This window comes from Schistocerca americana, chromosome 3 (genome assembly GCF_021461395.2).
Source record: "Schistocerca americana isolate TAMUIC-IGC-003095 chromosome 3, iqSchAmer2.1, whole genome shotgun sequence".
Taxonomy (NCBI): domain Eukaryota; kingdom Metazoa; phylum Arthropoda; class Insecta; order Orthoptera; family Acrididae; genus Schistocerca; species Schistocerca americana.
The window spans coordinates 467,674,379-467,687,519 of NC_060121.1; the positions used below are offsets into that span (position 1 = coordinate 467,674,379).

The 13,141-nt window shown below is 42.0% G+C and overlaps 1 non-coding gene across 1 annotated transcript; it reads right to left on the reverse strand.

The window, feature by feature from the left end:
• Window positions 1–2,566: 2,566 nt before the first annotated feature.
• Trnat-ugu lies at window positions 2,567–2,641 on the reverse strand. Its single transcript has one exon. It is a non-coding gene; the product is annotated as a tRNA-Thr (tRNA).
• Between the last annotated feature and the right edge of the window lie 10,500 nt (window positions 2,642–13,141).

A 13,141-nucleotide genomic window follows, 5' to 3' on the forward strand; every position in this document is an offset into this window, starting at 1 on the left:
GCTTTTTCCATTTGAAACTAATTTTTGTCCACTAAGTACAAGGGCACTGATACAAGACCCAAATACTTCCTAAAGAAAAGTCACTTTACATGAATAATCTCGAAGTTATCCATTGCTGGGTGGCTGGTATTCAGGTACAACTGATTGAGGCGGTTTGCAAAAACGTTTATTAACAACCAGTTCTGTATAAAAACCACATAATAACACGAAGCATAAGTAGGGCTAGAGCAGTGCCAATGGCACTAGGCATTGTTATAGTTAAAATGTAGTTTTTCCGGTGCCAATCCTCAACGTGCACGGTAACGTGATATTCACACTAATTCCTCCTTTCTCTTGGGCAACAAATTTATTCAAAGATTGTAGTAAGTAAGCACGAATAAGGAAGAATGACAGCAACCAATTGCCTTTGGAGCACACTTACAGAGGAAAGTCATGTAGATACAGCAGAAACGATTTGAAACTCATGTTCAAGTAGCATTCCAACTGTGACGATAGTTCAAAAGAAGAAGTGATGATATGACAATGAGAGATATTGAATAGTAATCCACTACCAGTCAAACATACATGATAGATTTGAAGGGACTATCACATAGTCGTAGCAGACTAGTGTTAATACTCGAAGGTTTACACAGAGAGTATACTCTCGCTATTTCCGAGAGTACTGATTGTATGCAACAGTAACGCAGTCACAATTCGTGGACACGGCAGTTTAATTAACTCGGCTACCATGAAGCCCGTCCGACAGTAAGACAAGTTTGTTCGAATCATTAAGTCTGAACACAACTAATTCTTTGCTTTGAGGCACCATAGCAAATTGGCCAACCTAAGGTGGGACGCATTTTCGGGTCTTTACTAACAATCGGTATTTGGAATCTGAGATGCTTGTGGGTCAAGGTTTAATTTTCTGTGGTATTGACTGACGTGGAATACAGTACATTGCAAAATGACATCACATTTTTATCTGAAAATCGCGGCTACCAGTTTGTCTCTGAGGTCAGGAGACGTGCATAGACTGACGGAAGGAATGGTTTTTGAACAGGTTTGGATTAAGTGATTTCCCGTTCTAAGCACAGCTTCACAGTTGATATTCGTACACTGCTGGCTCGCACCATATTGGAAACAAGAGTCCCTGGAAGATGCAAATCTGAAGGGTGACAATGGTTGCTTCTTTGTGAGTCTGGTCTGATTTCTATTAGGTGGATATTTGGTAATGTATAAAAACTTTCGAAACGTGCATCAGAAGCAACAACGAAGGCACTCAATATTTTTCCAGGGGTAAGTGCACAGAGTGGTAGCTGGAAGCGTAGTTTGATCAAACAGGTACATACAATTAGGGGTCTAATGACAAGTGTGTGTAGTGAAACAAGTGCAACGATGTTTTACTTCCAAGGAAACTTGCGGAGGTATACCAGCATTCGATAATAAGGTCGCAACATTACTGCTAAACTTGAAGGAAGTGACTTTAGTCATTATGAAGGTCCACTGAACGAGTCTTCATTGTGAAGATCTGTTGGATGTCTTTCCTATCTGATTAGAAGTCCGGAGGCGTTCAATGGTTTATCAAGGTGGCCGTCTTGAGAGAAGGACCCTTAACTGACAGTGAGCAGTGACATAGCTGATATTCACCTCGAGGTCGTCAAGAACTTGGGTGTAAAGTTAGCAACGCGGTTTATAGCAGTAGCTGCATACCAGATAGGTATGTTCGGAAAAGGTTCACCCTCGCAACAGGGTTTGGAATAAGGAATCTAGTCGACGCGGTAGGAAAGGAGACGCGATGTCTAACTGATCTTGGCTGGGAAAAACGAGATGGTGAATCGGTATTTCTGGAAGAGATTAGCCGAAACTACCTTCCATCGACAAAGAGGAGAAATAAAGAGTAGCATGAATATCTCAACAGGACAGTAAGAATAAAATAGGGGCGAGCAGGAAAACAATTAAAAGCCGGCGACGGCCGCCCACCGATATTAATTCATAACGGAGATGGACAGAATGGATGACTGTGGTTGTGACTCTTTGTAGCGGAAAGAACTGAGCTAGACAGAATATGTCGGAATTAGTCGCCTCCTGTAGGGGCATAATACTACATATCTGACTACCCATTCGCTAAACAGGTAATACAAAACTCATCGGAGACTTTCCGTAGCTTTTCATTGCGAACTCCTATCAGATATGCCCTTCAGTATTAAGGTCAAAGAAGGTATTGTAACCCAAACTGAATAACTGTAGAAGACGGATCCATGGTGGTCTCACATACTGTCACGACGTCATACTGCGTAGGTGAAAAAATGTTCAAATGTGTGTGAAATCTTATGGCACTTAACTGCGAAGGTCATCAGTCCCTAAGCTTACACACTACTTAACCTAAATTATCCTAAGGACAAACACACACACCCATGCCCGAGGGAGGACTCGAACGTCCACCGGATCAGCCGCACAGTCCATAACTGCAGCGCCTCAGATCGCTCGGCTAATCCCGCGCGGCTGCGTAGGTGAAATTACAATTAAATCAATACCATTAGCTGCTGACGTGCGTTGATATAGATCAATGGGGACAGTTGAAAATGTGTGCCCCGACCGGGACTCGAACCCGGGATCTCCTGCTTACATGGCAGACGCTCTATCCATCTGAGCCACCGAGGGCACAGAGGATAGTGTGACTGCACGGATTTATCGCCGGCACGCTCCCTGTGAGACCCACATTCTCAACTTATAGTCCACACACTATATTCGTAGTGCCCCTGCCATTATATTCATTACTCGCGGCAGACAATCAACCGAGTCCCGTAAGAGTCCAGGCAAATCGTGTGCATCCGCACTGAAGAACGTCATCAGCCGGTTAGCCTTAAACGATACGAACATGGCATGTGTTCTTTCGGACATGTCCGAAAGAACAGATGCCATCTTCATACTGCGTAGGTACTATCAGACTGAACGGGTCAAGCGTAGTCATATGTCACTCAAAATAATTTTGCCAATCCCTCAGAATTACATTAATGATCCTTCTGCTCGCCCAATGGAAATGGAAATGTGTCTGCTGTATAGCGCTAGCGTAGTTGGAGGCGGTTGTTAGGGGTGCTAGCTTTTTACAACAAGATACTCGATTCAGTAGAAAATATTAAGTGAACATATCCCACAGTCTAGGACGAGCTTTACACAACCAGTAGAGCCTCCTAGAAATTAAGGAATATCACTCCGTTACAGTATAAAATAGTACAATGTAAAAGAACTCCTAGAACAGGTAAAGAGAGCGCTGCGTGTCCAGTTCAGAGAAGACACTAATTTAAGTGCGGAATGATCTGAGTTCTTGTGCTGACTTTGTAACGTAACAAACTCTCTGTGTAAAAAGTATAGGGGCTGCAGGCAGCTGGAAACTCGCGCTATTCAGGGTTAAGCAGGACTGACAGCATCCGGCATGATGTTGCTAAACTTGCCCATAGAATGTAAATACCTAAAATGTTCAGAAAGGGGGCGGGCGAGGGGCTACACAACAATGCACCAGTATCCAAAAAGATATATAAGTATCCTGAGAGAAAGGGTTACGCGCTACATACAAACTAATATAATATCAAATACATAACATAATAATCATCACACTTTACTAAGCTACTGCCAGCATCCCATAAGCTTTGGAAGAAGTTCTAGCAGGGACAACTCTTTGCTGGCTTACTTACGAGTATGCCAGTGCATCTTTAAAAGAGATTCAAGCGTAGATAGTAAGTTCACTGACTCCGAGAAACTGTATGCTCATCAATATCGAAGACAGAATATTTCGGCAGTGGGCAGTCAGTATTACAATTAATCGTCCTTGCTGAAGTAGGAGCTGGTAGTTCGAACCAACAGAATATTAATGGTCGTGGGGTTTCACTTAAACCAAGTAGGAGGACTGTCGTTCCAGGTAACTAATACGTTCCTTGTTGTACGTTCTAGTCCTCTTTTCGACCGAAAATCGTTAAAATGTGTGTACGTAACATCGGTTAAATTTCCACCATTATTTATGGAGGCGATAACACGTAAATACAGGTCAGACACTGGGAGTAATATGTGTTGAAAAAGATTTTAATTTATTTAGCGACTACAATGTGCTGGAAGTGGAGAGCCGCTCCAGCGATTAGCAATGACGATACCTAAGAAATGTACTTTCATGTAAGCCACCTCTCAGCACACGTGCATCTCGAGTAGTCAGTTAGAGAATGTAGACAGATTGAGGATCTTGGGTGCAGTAGGATGCAATGCTGTAATAATGCAATCACCCAAAAGCAAAAATTTGTGAGGCAGAGTGTAATAACTTTTTTCCTCGCCGCAGCTGCAATGGGGCAGTAAGGGGAGTATCGGTGTACGGCAGTGCACATGGCTGACAAGGGAACTGTCCAGTTCGACATTTCGAATCCTGCCCTGAATTTTTCTTCTTTTTTTGTCCAGGAAGAATACACCGAAGGAAAATTTGAAAATTGTAGCTTCAAAGATACACTTCAAGTACTAAAATAAAGTTGACATTTGACAAATTCATAGCTTGCCAGACGGCTATAGAAATGTATATCATTGCCGTAGTTGTAGCAGACAGCGCATACACAACACGGCGGGTGCATATCCTTGGTTTACGGCTCATCGGTAAGCAAATAACACTGCGCAGTGTGATCGTAATTTTGGAAAGCGATTTTCACTTTCAGTTGACAGTTTCTGACACATAGCTGTTAACAGTTACTATGTAATCTAACTTGTTACTCATTTAATATCTATAATAGTTAGCGGTTGCTTTGCGGTATCACTAAGAGTTAATAATAAGTTGACACTAAATTAGTTTTCTTTGCAGATTCTTTGAATATCTTTGCCAGTAGCGTCTGGATTTGCGCACGTTCCAGAGGTTCACAGTAATGTGGAATCTAATTACTGTTTTCAGGTTTGTTAAAAGATGAAATATAATAAAGTATGCAATCAAAATCATCAACATCTTCTCAAGACCGACATATTTGTTATTGAATAGTTCATTCATGGACATTCATTCAAATGATACCGACATTTCATTAGAAATTGTGGATATCTGAACATGAACTGTATGAATGAAAGGAAAAGGAAATACAAAAATGTTGGGGAAAATTCAGGAAGACAGAAGTAAAAAGTCATTGAGGATAGAAATGTGCAGAGAAGCTAAGGTAAAATGGCTACATGAGAAATGGGAAGAAATCTGAAAAGAAATGATTGTCGGAGGGACTGACTCACCATATAGAAAAGTCAATACAACATTCGATAAAGTTAAACGCAAGGGCCGTAACATTGACAGTGCACTGTTAAATGCGGGAGCAGAGAGCGGATAAATGGAAAGAGTTGCTAGAGAACCTCTATGAGGGGGAAGACTTATCTGACGACGTGATAGAAAGAGGAACAAGAGTCAATATGGAAGAGATAGGGGATCTACTATTAGAATCTGAATTTAGAAGAGCTTTGGGAGACTTAAAATCAGATAAGGCAGAAAGGATAAATAGCATTCTATAGCAATTTCTCAAATCATTGGAAGAATTATGAGACCAGCAATATTCAAGTAGACTTTCGGCAAAAGATCTTCCACACATTTCTCAAGATCTGAAGACCCGGTCAGTGAGAGAATTATCGCATAATCAGCTTAACAACTATGCATCCAACTTGCTAACAAGAATAATATACACAAGAATGAAAAAGAAAACTAAAGAGCTGTTAGGGAACGTAAAGGTACGAGGGAGGCAGTTCTAACTTTGCGGTTGATAATGAAAGCAAAACGAAGAAAAATCGAGACACCTTCATAGGATTTGTCGACCTGGAAAAAGCATTCGAAATTATGAGATAAATAGGAGTAAGTTAAAGGCAGACAAGTAATATTCAATATGAGCAAGTATCAAGAGAGTACAATAAGAGTAGAAGACCAAGAACGAAGTGCTCGGATTGAAAAAGGTGTAAGACAGGATGTAAACTTTCGCCCTCACTGTACAGTCTATACGTCCAAGAAGATATGAAGGAAATATGGTTCAAGAATCGGATTAAAATTCAACGTGAAAGGACATTAGTGTTAAGATTTGCTGATGACTTTGCTGTCCTCTGCGAAAGCGAAGAAGAATTGCAGAATATGTTGAAAGGTATGAACAATCTAATGAGTACGGAGTATAGATTGAGAGTAAATCGAAGAATGACGAAAGTAATAAGAAATAGCAGAAATGGGAACAGCGAGAAACTTAACATCAGGATTAGTGATCACATAGTAGATGAAGTTAAGAAATTCTGCTATCCAGGCAGCTAAATGAAGCATGAAGACAGAGCAAGGAGGACATAAAAAACTGAGTAAGACTGGCAAAAAGGGCGTTACTGGTCAAGAGAAGTCTACTAGTATGAAACATAGGTTTCAATCTGATGAAGAAAATGTGCGTTTGAAACACAGCATTTTACGGTGGTGAGACACGTGCAGTGGGAAAATCAGAAGAGAACAGAAGCATTTGATACATGGTGCGATAGATGAATGTTGAAAATTAGTTGAAATGATAACGTGAGGAATGAAGAGCGTCTACGAAAATTCACCGAGGTAAGGAACATATGAAAATCACCGAGAAGAAGAAAGGACGGGTTGATAGGACATATGTGAAGACATCAAGGAATAACATCCATGATACTAGAGGGAGCTGTAGACGGCAAAAGCTGCAGAGAAAGACAGAAAATAATGAATGGCATAGGCTTTTTAGATGAATAGGTAAGGAATTGATGTCAGGCCGCATCAAACCAGTCAGAAGCCGACGAGTCAGAAAAAAGAAAAAATTGTCAACACTGTTAGTTTTCGTTAGATATATATAAAACGAAACAGTTAAAACCGAGATGCTATTTTCTACAGTGCTAAAGACAACTTCAAAAGCAATTCATATAATGACAGCGATACCTGAATTCTTTCCAAATATGAACTGTCGTGGCAAAAGCTGACCGGCGTGTGCACAGACGGTGCCCCCTCAGTGCTTGGATCTCGTTCAGGATTGGTTCAAATGGCTCTGAGCACTATGGGACTCAACTGCTGAGGTCATTAGTCCCCTAGAACTTAGAACTAGTTAAACCTAACTAACCTAAGGACATCACAAACATCCATGCCCGAGGCAGGATTCGAACCTGCGACCGTAGCGGTCTTGCGGTTCCAGACTGCAGCGCCTTTAACCGCACGGCCACTTCGGCCGGCCGTTCAGGATTCTTGCAGATGGTCATAGAAAAGAATTCGAAAGTTATATCAGTTTTCTGTGTTAGGCACCGCCAAGCCTTGACAGCTAAGACACTTCCAACCGAACTCAACGACGTCTTAAAATTATGCATCAAAATGTTGAATCATGTCAAAAAGACTGAAGTTTTGGGAACAGAACACAAAAAATTTCTACTTCATTCGGAAGTACATTGGCTGTCAAAAGGAAATAGGTTAGCCAGATTATGTGAACTTCATGAAGCGATTCAGTTTTCAGAAATTCAATTTATTTTTCAGTATTTGCTACAAATGAGCGCTGCATCTCTGTTATAAGCGCCAGTCATTTCTGTGTTAAGTAAAGCCCGAATTTCCATGCAAATGCGTGTATCGACGAGTTACAGCCAGGTGCAGACCTGATTGCAGGAAATTACGCTGACCAGCAGTTGCGAAGTGGAATGGAGGCCACAGGGCCATCGAACGGCTGAAAAGAGTAGAAGCAGCAGTTCGCATGGCGCAAGATATAGGCAGAAGGAGCCCACTGGCGCAACCGGGGTGTGGGGCGTATATGATGCGGAGCGATGCATTAGCGAAACAGAGGCACGCAGTCGAGTATAAATAGGAGGTGTTTTCTGAGGATATTCATTCAAGTGTGGCAGCTCTCCTGGACGGCGGGGCGTGTCGTTCCGCTGGGCTACATGCAGCAACAGATGGGGCGACAGCGTCCCAGTCCGCGGTTAGTCTTTGGTTCGACCCTCTGAGGCCGACGCCGAGTCCACAGCCAGCCAGGTCGGGCCACTCTTCAGCTCGCTACCGCGAGCAGTCGTCTCGGCTCCCAATACAAGCTGGAGACTTCCGAGGCGAGGGGTCATAAATTCGGAAGCTGGATCGCGAGCGGTCGTTGCCGCCGTGTTCCCAGCTACGCCGGTCAAGGAAGAAGCAGCAGTGGGGACGGCCTACGGCTCATGGCGGAGCAGCGCGGAGTCAAGGGGGACGGTGGCCACTGAGCCGGCTGCTAGTGCAGGCATCCTTACGTAATTGGAACTCAACAGCTGGTGAACAAGGCCGGCACGTCATAGCGTTGCGTCGCACAGGTCGCTGGGGCAGTGGCCTCAGCATTGCGGGGCTGTGACACGGACTGAGGTGAACGAAGCACTGTAGTGGAAACAAATCTTTTGAAAAGCTCGGACGAGTTTTAATACGGCACCTCCTGGCACCAACACACTACATTTGGTGTCAAAACGCCGCATTTGGCGTCCGGCACCATAACAGTACTGTTACCAAGGGAGATGTGGAGACTAGATGCTCTGAATTGCAAGTGAGATAAACATTACTGATTTCCATGCTTTCTCCACCATTTTAAACGGATTCAGGAAGTTATACACTATAGAGAAATTTTCAGCTGAACTGGAGTTGAAGTTTCTTGATACTCCTAAAATACTGTGTATAGCCAATCAGCTTTCGTGCAATAAGTGCGAGAAAACCGCACATTATCATTTTCAGGGAAAGAAGACACAGACGCTTTGTAGTCGAAGAATGCTCTGATGCATTCGTTTACAACAGTGCTAGTGATAAACATCAGTGGAGAGCAGTTTCTGCTGCATTATACCTTTCTTCAGGAGTCTCAGGGCAAATCAGAAAAAAAACTTTTAAACTACAAAAAACCTCGTAATAGACGTAGCAAAATCTGGAAAAAATGGCGGAGAATAAACCTCAATATTACATCTGATATTTGTTGCCAGCAGCAGGAAATGATCAATTGGTTTTGTTCGACAGTTGGTCCGGACATAACAATACCTCTGCCTTTACGAAGACAACGAAGAGACTGTTAATATAATTTGGATTCCACCTGGAACTAATACTGTGTTTCAGCCTCTCTATAAAGAAATTTTTGTACAGTGTGAGGCATTTTCATAAAACTGTCATCAACATAATTTCCGACAACTCTTTGTCATTTCAAATTCATCAGTGAATCGGTATTGCTAAACATCAGACATTTGTGCATTGTCACTTTGCATCACCAAGTTTTGCGAATTTCATCATATATGCCTGGTACGCCGCATGCAATGGCCACAACTATTTCTTCATCCAAATTCGTCCAAATAAATGTTGTTATTAGTGTGAAGCACCTGAATGCATTAATTTTTATTCTGTCAGGCGTTCCTGGTGCAAGGAAGGCGCTTGTCTCCGTAATCCAAGAGACACCTTGAATTTTTGTGATGATTACAGTTTCGTTGTTAGTAAAACAGACGTAATTATTATAACACCGGTGCTATAGGAATCGTTATAAAATATTTCATGTCTTCCAATGATGGATGTCGTCTGTAATGTAACCTCAAAAATTGTCTTGATTTGTTTCCCTATACCAGTCACTTGTCAAACAATTACATCTGCAAGATTAGACGTCGATATAAACTGTAAGCTATTCCAGCAATTAATGATTGGTGTGGTTTAAGTGCTTAAAATTCGCGTAGGAGCACTTCGTCCTATGCGTCTGTTAGTCGCTGATTCGCGCGCTCGGTAGGAAGGGGTGTAGAGATTGCTGTAAGCGGTTCTTCATACGGCAAATATGACTAACTTTACCAGTTTTTAAAACGCTTGTTGTGCACCTTAACGGCTGAAATTTTGATTGCATTTTTTACGGTTTATTCTTCCTATATGAAAGGTTTCAGGGTATTTTTGATATGCCAGACTGCACCATTACTTTCTGAGTGGGTCTCGGCGGCTGGCACCAGGGATTGCAAGAACAATACGGAGTCCAAGTGGCGTTGTCTTCCGTCCGGAGAAAAATCTATAGTGCCTAAGTTCGCAACACCAAACCACAAATGGAAGGAAAGTATTATAGCGGTATTTTTGTATCATGCACACAAGATGGTTCAGTTCTACCGTAAATGAAATCTCATGTACCTGCGGAACATGTGTCTAAGAGAGTGCGTTAAGAAGGAGTAAAATTCAAACATTTGTTGGCAGTGTGTGTGTGAAACTAGAAGACAGCAGAAAAGAAACAGGCTCCAAGCAAGGAAGCACTACTGAGGGATGCAATACAGACCGTGTAGTTGTTTCCAGGTGCATTCTGGGACCTAGAAGAAACTATCCTTTTGGCATACGCAGAACCTATACTTAAAGCTGGCTTGTTAATACTTGTTCCACACTAAGCATTCCCATTGCAGATGAGTCAGGGAGAGTCACCAGAAACTATGCAGATGTTCGGTGTAAATGTTCTAATAAAAATGCCATCGTAGCAAGGATGTCTTGATGGTTTCCGTGTTTGTGTTTATACGGGGTCTGTATCTTCACATTACAATGACGCTATTCACATAATTATAGCGGTGGTAAATGTTATCAAATTCATTCGTGTTTTGTGAATCCGGACTGATGTCGGCTGTTTGCCGCAGCTGAAAATTTTGTGCCGAACTAGGAATGTAACCGGATTTCCCCTTATGAACCGTCGCCTTAACAACTTCGACTATCTTAGCACGCCTCCAACACTGACCCAAACTTACGAATGTTACACAAAATCGCACGTTATTCCCCAACCCTTGCACTTGTAAATTTAGAGATTCCTGCAAGGGAGGGACAATTATTTTATCTTCATTTTCGACTATTGAGGTACGGATACATCACTGATGGTTCCCATGTCTGTGTTTATATAGTCTGTATCTTCATATTACAACGTTCTTCAGACATGCATATATATTTGTCTCTCTCTGTACAGAGCACCATGAAATGTCTAAGCATCATAATTATGGTCAATGTGATATATGGAAGTTTGGATGAGTCTTGGTGGTATGCTCGGATAACCGATATGGTTAAGGTAACCACTTGTGTCAAGCGCGAAATCGGGGTTCGAGGCCTGGAGTTAGAAAAAATTTTCTCTCTCACAATCATGTGATGCCAATCTGGGTTCGCAAAATGCAAATCAATTTCGTAGTAGCAAAGACAGCTAGGGACTTTGGGTTACGTCTTCAGTGCCCGCTTGTGGGGGTGAGGCTAGAGGGGGATTTCAGCGTTGTGGACTGAGGTGCGTAAGCATAGTGAGAGGGGAGGGGGAGGAGCGGAATTGAAGAGATGCAGGCCCAGCAGTGATGAGAAGGTGTGGAGAGAAGGATCTCCATCTGGTGGCCGAGTGCAGTAAGACAGAGAGAGCAGGGGAATCTTAATGGAATCCCTGGCTGCAGCACGTGACACACTGCACGCATGTGGCTGTAAGCTTGACAGCTGAAAGCTATGCTGTGCCATTTGACGCATATACTCAAAGTACTTCTTTCTGATGGCATTATCTACCATGAACAATACTATAGTTTACCATTTTTGTTGCGGTGGTTCGTAGAAAGGTCGTGAAGAATCGAGGAACAGTATCAGTCGCTCATTCAGCTCACAAGCAGTAGTTTTTAGCCATATTAATGGCATAGAAGTGAGTGCCTAGACGTATAGGTATACTTGGGTTCTGCATATAAGACTGGTGTGAGCGTACAAGCTGTGGCGGGAGCTTAGAACAGCTGTTCCCCGCAGCAGAGCAAGTGGCTGGCGGTTGCTGCGGGGCCGTAGGAAGCGGCTAGCGTTACGCGGCCTTGGAGAAACCCGAGTGGACGCTCGGTAGGCCATGTTTGGCGCTTGGAGAAATTTGTATGCTAGAGAAAAATTGATAAAAACAAAACTGAAGCGACACGGAGGTGCGAGTTGGCATTCAAGGACAGAAAAATATGTAAAGCTAAATTATCTAGACGAGCCACAAAAATATACAATGGTTTAAAAGTTATTGTTGTCTTAAAATTGTGAATTTGTGGAAGTTCAAAAGCTAATATCTTAGCAATGCTTTGGCCAATTAATACAAACAAAGAGTTTACGGATGCGGCCAGTAGAGCTGCATGGAGCAATCATAGCCGATTTAGCATAGTGTGTCACATTTTTGAATGAGAGGTAAGAATATGGGATTCGACAGAGATAAACTGGTTTTTGTAATAAATAAATTTAAAGAGACGAAACTAGCGGCAGCATTCTAAAATTTAAAGAGGTAGATAAGTAATTAAGTATGTATTTTTATTTGTTTATTTATGTTTATTATCAAAAATCCGGGAAAAGCAAAATAACACCACAAGAACATTATTCGTGGAAAAAAGGTGGCAGATACAAAAAACTGGATTTTAAATTTTTATTTACCGGAAAATTTCAATATTTTTCAACATATCAAATACGTTTTAGTGTTTAGTTTTAGAATATTCGTAATTTTTGGCAAACATTGTTTTGATTTATGCAGTCGTTTCGAGGGTGCATGGGAGGGCCATCTTTGATGACACTTGGTTCTGAGCAACGCTAAGAGCTGGACGTACCGCGCATCTGGGGGTAGTAGTGGGTTGGTAGCCACGTTCGAGGACAAGTATGTATGTAGCGAGGTTCGAAAGAGTGGAGCGCAATATGTGGTTTAGGACAGCAGACAAGAGTGTATGGTATGAATTGTGAACAGACTGTCGAGTGCCATGATCGCCACATATGAATTTTACAGTTAAGTGTTGCAGCATCAGTTGTTAAAAGCCGCCTTTATGTAAAAGCCCCTCAGACTGCATTTTGAGTATTTAGTGAATATATCGAAGGAAACTTGTTGGAATTATAAATCAATGCGAGTGACTCAATATTTTAAATTTCACCGTAATACCTGCCTGCATTGTTTTGTTATATTTTATTTCAGCTTAGAAACTGAGTTTACGTCTGGTGTGAGCTGGCAACCTATGACGAAAAACGTAGTCAAACATAGAGGCCAGCTCATTTCTGGGCCACACAGTTAAGCTGTGGCAAATATATATATACATATACATATATACATATATATATATATATATATATATATATATATATATATATATATGGAGGTCCCCCATACAAGAGATCGGCGAATATCAGATTGACCACATTGCCATCTCCTATTTCGTACAGAAAGAGATCCATGATGTCCAAGTCCGCAGAGGGGCG